Raw genomic sequence first — 9,934 nt, forward strand, 5'->3', positions numbered from 1 at the left:
CTCCTCTCCTCTTCTCTTCTCTTCTCTCTCTGTTTCTCTCTTTACTGAAACACACACACACACACACACATACACACGCACACGCGCGCGCACACCAAAAACAGATATAATAATTAGAAAATTACTTTTATAAATAATGAACTCACATTATTTTGGCTTTGTTTTTTTAAGTTAAAGTAGAAGTGTGTTTGGCAAAAATAATGTTATTTAAATGAGTAATTTCTTCTTCAGTCACAGTTGTATTTAGAAATAAAAAATTAGGAAACATTTGGGTGGTGTGTGAAAGTCAGCAAATTGAAGCTAAGTTTAGGCTGGAATCAATTACTTGAAGAGTGAGCTCTACAAGGACACAGGTTGGCTGTAATGGAATAAAGAAATTATTGAAGAACAGGAACATTTCAGAATTTGTAAATGTACAAAGAGATGTAGATCGCTGAATCGAGGTATATATTGTTCCAGTGGCAGTCTTAAGGCCTTTGTAAACCACCAAGATGGAAGTAAGCTATTGTTTTCCTCAGTGCTCCTATTATGATATTGACACTGCTTTTAACTTTTATTCTTTGAAACCTTTTCAGTTCTTTTTGTGGGAAAACAACATTTTCTTTTTGATACCTTGCCTCCTCAAGCACTTCTTACAAATGGAGGACACTAACAGCAATGACACTACAGGAAGGCCTTCTTAATGAGGGGACATATCTCTGGATCATCCTTTTTTAAAACCAAAGTAAATTAGAGATACTCTAAACCCTGTCTCTTACAGGAAGAGCCACATGATCAGGTCTATAACAGAAGTCACTCTGCTTCCAATTTTTCTGTTGTGGTCACCTTTCCTATTGCTGTGAAAAAAATACTCTGCTTAAAGTACTCCTGAAGAAGGATTTATTTTGGTTCATAGTTCACCGGTACAGTTGATCAAGGTGAAGAAGTGGTAAGGCCAGAAGCTTGATATAAGTCGTCTGTGGCTGGGAAAGAGAACAGTGAATGCTTCTGCTCTGCTCCTTGTCTGCCTTCTGTCGGGTCCTGGTCCCTAACCCATAGAATGGGGGAGTCTTTCCCCTTCATCTAATCGATATAACCCCTAATGGATATGCTCGGATACTAACCTTACCTAGGTGACTCTTCACAGCCACACCCAAACTTGCATCTTAAGTGACTCTACACCCTGTCAAGTTGGCCAACAAAGGTTAACCATCACTGAATAATTGACACTATCTATAAGGTACTTAACTCTAAATGACATTTTTAGAGTGATTGAAGACCATTGAAAACTGAATATTAAAAAATGTAATCCATTAAGCAGGGGAAAATGATACACATCTAGACAAGAACATAGAAAGATGCTCATTAGTTCAAGTCAAACAACTATGAGATATTGCCACATTCCAGACAAACAGGCATGGTGACACAGTTTAGCTAGTAAAGGCATCTCACCCATACACAAACCTGGCAACCTGAGTTCCATTCCTAGAACCCACACAAAAATAAGAGAGAATCAACTCCACAAAGTTTTCCCCTAGCCTTCATATCTGTGCTGTTGCAAATATGTTTCTCTCACACCCTTCATGTGCACACTCACACCCAGACAGACAGACAGATGCACACACCCCCACCCCCNCCCCCACCACCACCACCACAACAACAACAACAATAAAATTAAATTTAAGAAGAAACCAGATCACTCGCTAACACATTAGGATTTTGTAAGGACAATACTGTGAAAAGTAGTCGCCACTTTTTTTTTTTTTTTTTGCCTTTTTTGGCTGTTTTGGTTTTTTCATGACAGGGTTTCTCTGTGTAGCCCTGGCTGTCCTGGAACTCACTTTGTAGACCAGGCTGGTCTCGAACTCAGAAATCTGCCTGCCTCTGCCTCCCGAATGCTGGGATTAAAGGCATGCGCCACCATCGCCCGGCTTAGTCGACACTTTCTTAATCACCAAGTGTAACTCAGCAAGTATCCTCCTGCACTTTCTCCCACAGAAGTACAAACATGGTCAGAGAGAATCTGTACACAGTGTTTACTGAGCTCTTACCTATGTTGTTCCTAAATTAAACACTTTCTCACTCCCCTCTAGCAGATGAACGATTAAGCAAACACTGTATTATGGCATACTAGTAATACTAGTTAGCAATAAATAGGAAAAGACAACTGACCTGTGCAAGAACGTAAACAAACCTGCAGAGAATCACATGGAGTAGAAAGATAAATCCCAAGATTCCATGGGGATAGGGGCAAAGACAATAGTTTGTAGGGACCAAGAGGTGTTGAGAATGTTGGAAAAAAGATAAGGGATGCTTTTAAAAATGTTATCATTGAGGCAAACTGAGGAGGGAGTGCACTCATTTTTTAGTACTTTCCTTTCCAGTGTATTTGTGTGAGTGGTGTGCATGTCTCCATTGTGTGTACACACATGTTCACTGGTAAAGTACACACATGCGCATGTCCTTGTAGAGGTCTAGAGGTTGATGTCCCATGTCCTCTGGTCAGGCTGCTCTAGCAGGCCAGCTTGCCAGGAGGTCCCAGTCTACTCTCAAGGGCTGAGATTAAAGTTGGTAGCCATACTTACCTGTCTTCTGTATGGTTTCTGGTGAGCAGACCTCATTTGTCATGCAAATACCCAAGTATTTTCCCCACTGAGATACAGCCCTAGATCTATGCTTTTTTTTTTTTTTTTTTTTTTTTTCCTTCTTACTACTGCTTGTGAGTCTATAATCAATTCAAACTAAAGAATATGGGGTAGGAGCACATTTTTAAATATGGACAGGGAATAAAAATGGAACCTAAATGTTCTCTTTACATCTTCCAGTTTGGAAAACATTTTTGTCAGTTGCATCTTGGATTTACAGTTAGGCTGCAGCTGTTTCTTTCTAGAACAAATTATTGTGCTTGCAAGGAAACTCTTGAGTTCTGTCTTGAATACACCAGTCATCTTTCCAGACTGATATTTTGACACACCCTTTCAGGACTGCAAACCTGAAGCTCAATTTTCCTAGGGTTTCAGTGTCCTGCTTATAAAACAGCCAGGAACATGGCCAAATCCATCTGAGCGTACTCTTGTCAACCTCCTGAGTTTATTGATATTTACATTTATGATACAGACAAGTCTTTTAAGAGCCTCCTTTTCTGCTGCCTGGTGTTTGCTTTTGTTGTGAGAAACCAGACAGTTGAGGGAGGGGGCAGCACGTGGGCAGGATTTATTGGCACAGCACACTGAAGAGCAAACACACTACCAAATAGAGGATATTGATAAGGAGACTAAATTCATTTGAAATCACTAAAACTCAGTTAGGGGCATATTGTATTAAGTGAAATGCCATTACTGAAGGGCCCAGGGAAAGACTGTATGCCAAGTCATGAGAGCTTTTCAGCTCACTGGAAGGCAGCCATTGTGCCCACGCACTGCATTCGATGGCTCAGAAGAAGAGATAATTTCTGCACAGATCATAAAGGGACTTGAAAATGTCTCAGTCCCTAGGAGCACAGGCTCGAGCTGAATTGTCCCCAAGTGAGAGCATGCAAGAGAGGATGCCTATGTAGCCTAAATGCATACGAAGTGGGTTGAATTTCAGCTTTCCAGAAAAGGCTCTTTCTCCTCCCCTCTGTGGATTATCAGTGTTATAAAACAGCACATCAAGGACAAACATCTGATTCTATGGGAGTCTTGTTTTTTATTGTTTTGGTTTTTGTAAAGCATTTCACTCTATGTAAAAACGATGCCAAGTTGTTGGCTTGTGTTATGTATTTTATTTATTTAAAATGTACCTAATATATTTGATCGTGCTTTTCTCTCCTCCAATTCCTTCCAGATCTTCCCACTCATCTGTTTTCATTCTCTCCCTCCCTCTCCCCTCTCTCTGTGTCTATGTGCGTGTGTGTGTGTGTGTTCATGTATGCCATGCCACATCCTCTCTTAAAAGACATATTCTAAATACTGTTCTTTAACTAGAGAATTTCCACAAATGAGGTAAGTCTCCTGCTCACGACTTAACTTAAGCTGTGAATGGCAACAAGGAACAAGTCAGAGGGTACATTGAAAATTTCCTTTTTCTCCAACATTCTCTGAACGGTCTTGTATACGGCTCTGGCACTGTTAATCCTCGAGAGCAAGGACAGACTGTAAACACGAGTCCATTTCAGTGATGTGTATAAATCTTATTCTGACTGAGGCAGCCCCTTATCTAACAAGCACCAGGACAGAATTTCGAAAACACTTTTCACCTGTGACAATAGAAGCCCAGGTTTGTTCTTACCAACAATGGAATAAGTGTAGTATCTCATGTCAGCTAAATTCATGTCTTATTTATGCCTAATTCTTTAGGGTTCAGCATTTTAACAGTCTTTGCATTAGGATTTTCTGTCAGCACTGAATCCTACAATGCATTTCTGAGAAGAGGGATCTTTTTCAAATACATGTAATGTTTATAATGATCAGAGTGGAAACAAATTGTCTTAGCTGTGCTCTCTCATACTACCATACTGTTTATAAACCAGAATGTATGCTTGGAGCCCTTGATAATAACTTTCTTGAAAACAATCAGAACATCTTTGGAACAAGGTGAAATGGTTCAGGTTGTTGGCCAATAGTACCACTGGCTGGCTGTAGAAAGATACACATCAAGCCCTCTTAATGAGTGTCTACCCAAGACCTACAATTTGCTTTGAATGGGGTCTTACAGAACCACTGATGTGTTAAAGATGCTCCTGTTTGCAGCAGCCAATCTGCAGCCGTCCCTGCCTGGGATGATGGGTGTCCAGAGAAGGGGAATGCTGTAGTCAATCTATTTGGTTCTTAAACATGGCTCTGTTTATACACTCTTACCAACTTGTCTGGAAGTCAGAATATTCATTTCCAAAACAACACCCATCTTTGGGGTGATGCCAGGTCACATTCCAGCCTGAAGCAAAAAATAAACTACATGCCCCATACACATTTAGAAGGCATTCTCTCATAGTTTTTAAAGCCAAGTAGCAAACAAAAAGTTAGTAGAAGAACTTCTTCAGTAAAGAAAAAATTATTCCAACGTTGAGCCCATCTCTGTCCAGCCTGTACCAAGGTCCACGTGATGAACCTACACAGTAGGAACATGGTGACTTGTTGAAAACTAGCATTCCTTCTTGCAAAGCTGCTATGGAAATTAGTGTAACATTTTCCTCGAAAACTGGGAATCGTTTTACCAAAAAAAATCCAGCTATATAGCTCTTGTGCATGTACACAAAGGGCTAAGCATCCTACTGCAGAGATGCTTCTCATCCATGCTCACTGCTGCTCTATGTCTATTGATAAGCAGCTTAGATATCTGCCAAAGAATAAAGATGTAGTATATTTACACAATGAATTACAAGTCAGCTATGAAGTCTGTAGGTAAATAGATGGAGCTAGAAAAATTATTGTGAGTGGAGTAACTCAAATTCCCAAAACAAAGCGAGTATAGATTCACATATATGTGGATGTTAGCTATTAAGTCTTCAATAGACTATTATACCTTTAATCACAGAGGTTAGGTATAGAGTAAGTGAGTAGGGGTGAGAAATGGACCTCCCTAGGAAGGGAAATAGGATAGACAGTTATGGATAAGTGGGGGACAGGGTTGTGGAGATTAGAATGAGAGGATAAAAGAGGGAGAGGAAGGGGAAAGAAAGATAAAGAAAGTAGCACAGGGAATGACAGCTGAAACAAAAGGATATTTCAGGAGTCATATGGAAACCTAATACAGTAGGAACATGTGTGTGTGTGTGCGCGTGCGCGTGTGTGTGAAATTGGAATCACCAAATAACGGTCCAGACATAGCCTTAGCTAGACATTTCCCATAAACAAATGAAACCTCCAATTCCAGGAATGGGTTATATATAATCAAGTTGGTCAAACAGGCCCCATGGATACCCCCCAAACAACCCAACTATAGACAAGTCTGTCCATTGCTATCCCAAAACTGACTGTTAGGAACTAAGTTCTAGAAATTGTTCTATTGCTGTAAAGAGACATCATGACCAAAGGAACTCTTATGAAAGAAAACAAAAAGGGCTTGCTTTCAATTTCAGAAGTGTAGTCAATTATAATCATAGAGGGGAACATGAAGGGATGCAGGCAGGTGCTAGAGAAATAGCTGACTTTCCCTCATGATTCATACATACACACACACACACACACAGAGAGAGAGAGAGAGAGAGAGAGAGAGAGACAGAGACAGAGACAGAGACAGAGACAGAGACAGACAGAGACAGAGAGTCAGAGACAGAGACAGAGAGACAGAGTGAAAGGAGAAGAGAGAGTAATTCATGTTCTCATGGGCGTTTGAAACCTCAAAGCCTACCGCCAGTGACATACAGTTCCTCTAAAGACCCCTCACCCCTAATTCATTTCAGAGAGTGTCATCCCACTCTCTGGTGACTAAGCATGCAGATAGATGAGCTTATGGAGGCCATGCCTATTCAAACTACCACAGTCCCTACTGTGAAAAAAACCTGCACAACGTGTTGAACACATGGAAGTCGAGCTGGTGCCTGCCTAAAGTCTTCACCCCTCCTGACCAGTGCTGATAGTGCTGGAACTGGAAGGGCCCATGCACACTGGCAGAGGAGAAAAGTAAACACAAACCCAGATACAAATCTACAGTGCTGACCTGCTTGCAAGATGTACCGCTTTGATAGCGTCACAAAGCTTGTGATGTGGCTTTAAGGTTGAGTCCACAAGATGGAACCTATACTCAACAGTGACCAAGACCCTGAGACTAGGTGGGCTAGGGATTAAAGGAAAAACTCAAAGACTACTCTTCTGCTAAAGTGGCACAGGAATAAAATGACTCCTAATGATATCGTGCTATATTTATAGATCAGTGTCTTCCTTGACCATCACCAGAGAAGCTTCCTCCTGCAGTCGATGGCAACAAAACCAGCCCCAGAACAGAACAATGTGCACAATGTGAGAGACCTTGGAATACACAGTCCTTCATGAGGTGTCTACATCAAATCCCTCCCCTTAGAGCTCAGGGCACCATAGGGAAAAAGGAGGTAGAAAGATTTTAAAGGCTAGGGAGGATGGAGGACACCAAGAAAATAAAGCCTTCCAAACCCAGCACTGATGCACTTCTGACCACAGAGACAAGTGGCAGCATGCACAGAGCCTGAATGAATCTAATCTAGATGGGGTCCTGGCCCTGAGAGGAGAAGTGGACAGAGCCCACCTGGACCCAGAAGCTATGTGCAGTTAGTAACTGTGTGCAAAGGAAAAATGAGTTTTCTCTATTGGAATCTCGCTGGGTATAACCACTCTTAAATCCTTAAGACGCCATGCTCAGCAGTAGATAGACAACACAAAATGAACTCAGTGGCATTGTTGGAGGTTTCTTGTCTCATAATGCTTTGCCTGCAATTTATTTTTTATTGCTATCTTCACAGGTCCTTTGCATGCATATCATGATCTCAGTGTTTGCTTTTAGCGATCACTGTGTATATGAATTTGTTTATCTCCTCATGTATGTGTTTCTTGAGATTTTTGTTTGACTCTTTTGTTGTTGTTGTTGCTGCTGCTGTTTGTTTGTTTGGTGGTCTTATTCTGAGTTGTTTGTTTTAACTCTATTAATTAATTTATTATTTCTTAGATGTCTGTTTGTATCCTAATGAGAGACAGACAGGCAGCATGTGGACCTTAAGTGGATGGAAAGTGGAAAGTTAGGGGAGAAAAAACATAATCAGAATATATTGTATGAAAACATTTATTTTCCATTAAATAAAACAAAATTATCATTCACCTTTAACAATTAGTAGTCACCAAATAACAAAATTAGGTATGTATTAAAACCCTGCTATTTTGTTAAATAATTCTTTGATTTATTTTGATATTTTAAAAAAGTATTTCAGCAAGTCTGATTTGTCATGTGGTCTTCTGGCACATGCTTCTATTGTACACCCTTATGTCAGCTTGATCCTGGTCCTATCAAGTTCTTGGGAACATCGAATGAAGCAACACAGTTATCATCACTGTTTTTATTAACAGAGTCATATGCTATAGACCATGGTGTTTTTCTTTAACTTTTGGTTCTTTTTCCAGGTTATCTTCCCAACATATGGCATCATCACATCATTTTGAGCTGTGTTAACCTCGAACTACCAAGCTGTCCATGTGTATTCATTTTAGGACTTGATATGCATCTAGTAAGCTAATGTCTTAATTTATGTGTTCTGCTTAAGCATCATTCATTTGGATTGAGGGTATGATCACTGCTACTGACCCCCTGCTTTCTCACAGACTCAGCATCTGTTTGAGTGAATTGGTATCACAGTACCTGAGAAAAATACTTGTTCTTATATAGTCTCGAGGCTAAAGCTTGTACCATTGGGCCAAGTCAAGGTGAGCCTTTGGGAAAAGTGCCATCACAGTTCTGATCTGCATAATCACCCTGTCCTCCCTATCTTTACAAAGTCACTTCCGAAATAGGTGGCCCTGCTCCATGTCAGGGACCCCTGAAGCTATGTACTCGGCCCACTGAGCAGCTTGTCCCTCTGACTATAACACTACACAAGAGGTGGTTCAGTGTTTCTAGTTGAAGCTCTGTCAAAGTATATTTATGCTTTCTTACAAGTAATACAATAACTGCATGTCTGGCTCCAACATACAGCAAGTGCAAAGAAGTAACCAAGATACAAACTTGGAAGAAACCTTAGCTGGGATAATGTCCTAGTTTAGTAAAATTTAGGGACAAGATGAACATTCCTACCATTAATATGTGGCTGAGTATATTCAACTTCAGTAACTATCTGAGAATGTTACAAACCAGCCCACACTATATTAAAATAAGTTAAAATGCATGCAGCATTTATGAGAGGATGTCAGGTGTAATGTTTGATAACATAAGCATAATGCTTAAGAAACTTAACTGCAGCCTGAAAAAGCCAACTTGCAATTCTGCGATAGAGGATAATTTTAGAAACTCTTTTCTGTGGACTCATTCTTTTACTAATGAGATCAACTCTAGGTGTGCCGAAAGGCAACTTCTTAAAGCATCCAGGACAATGAGGCACTTGAAAGCTCAGTAAGTCAGTGGACCACAGCGAAAACAATCTCAAAGGTCTGATGAGACAGCTCAGTGGTCAAAGACATGTGCTTCCAAAATGGAGGTCCTGAGTTCAATGGGACACCTATTACAGAAGAGACCTGGCTGCCACAAATTGCCCTCTGACCTCTACTCAATTGTAATGGTACATATTCATATGTGAATAAATAATTGAAATTTTTATTTAATGAAACATAGAAACTTGATGTTTAAAATAATCTATTCAAATTGCATATATTAAGTCCTTAAAGCATTGCAGCTAATGGAGGTCCTGCATAAAGCTAACTATTTCTCATACCAAAGTATGTTATTAAGGCACACTTTAATAAAAATAGAATATCAAGAAGTCCGAGTCACAGCTCTTCATTGAATGACTAGTAACTGTACACTGAGCCTCTCAGCAAAACAATAGTATGTGTCAGCAAGGCAATGAACTTAGGAAAAACCTGCGTGCTGTCTAGGCCTGCTAGGGAACCAGTCTTATTCTACAATCTGTCCTGAGCAAGGCAGGTTACTCCAAACTCAATAGGCCAGGACAGACTATTATACAGCAAAAGATAGGGAGAAACATCGGGCACTTTAATACTTGTGAAATTAAATTACTCTTAGGACCATTTGTAACTCTAAGGTACCTTGAGACTGGTGCCCAAGCTGAGAGCTGCTATCTTTATCTAATGGACGAGATGCTTCCAGAAATCCAGAACTTTTAATTGTACTGTTTGTGTTAAAGCAGCCACTTTGCCAGTATTTCAGTTTCAGACACCTAAGGGGAGAGGAAGGCAGGGAGGGAGGAAAAGAGTGAGAGAAGGAGGGAGGAACTGAAGTTTGGAGAGAGTCAGGGTGAGAATTAGAGTGTGCAAATTTGGTGGGAATCTTTGCCTAATGG

Source organism: Mus pahari, chromosome 13 (assembly GCF_900095145.1).
Source record: "Mus pahari chromosome 13, PAHARI_EIJ_v1.1, whole genome shotgun sequence".
Taxonomy (NCBI): domain Eukaryota; kingdom Metazoa; phylum Chordata; class Mammalia; order Rodentia; family Muridae; genus Mus; species Mus pahari.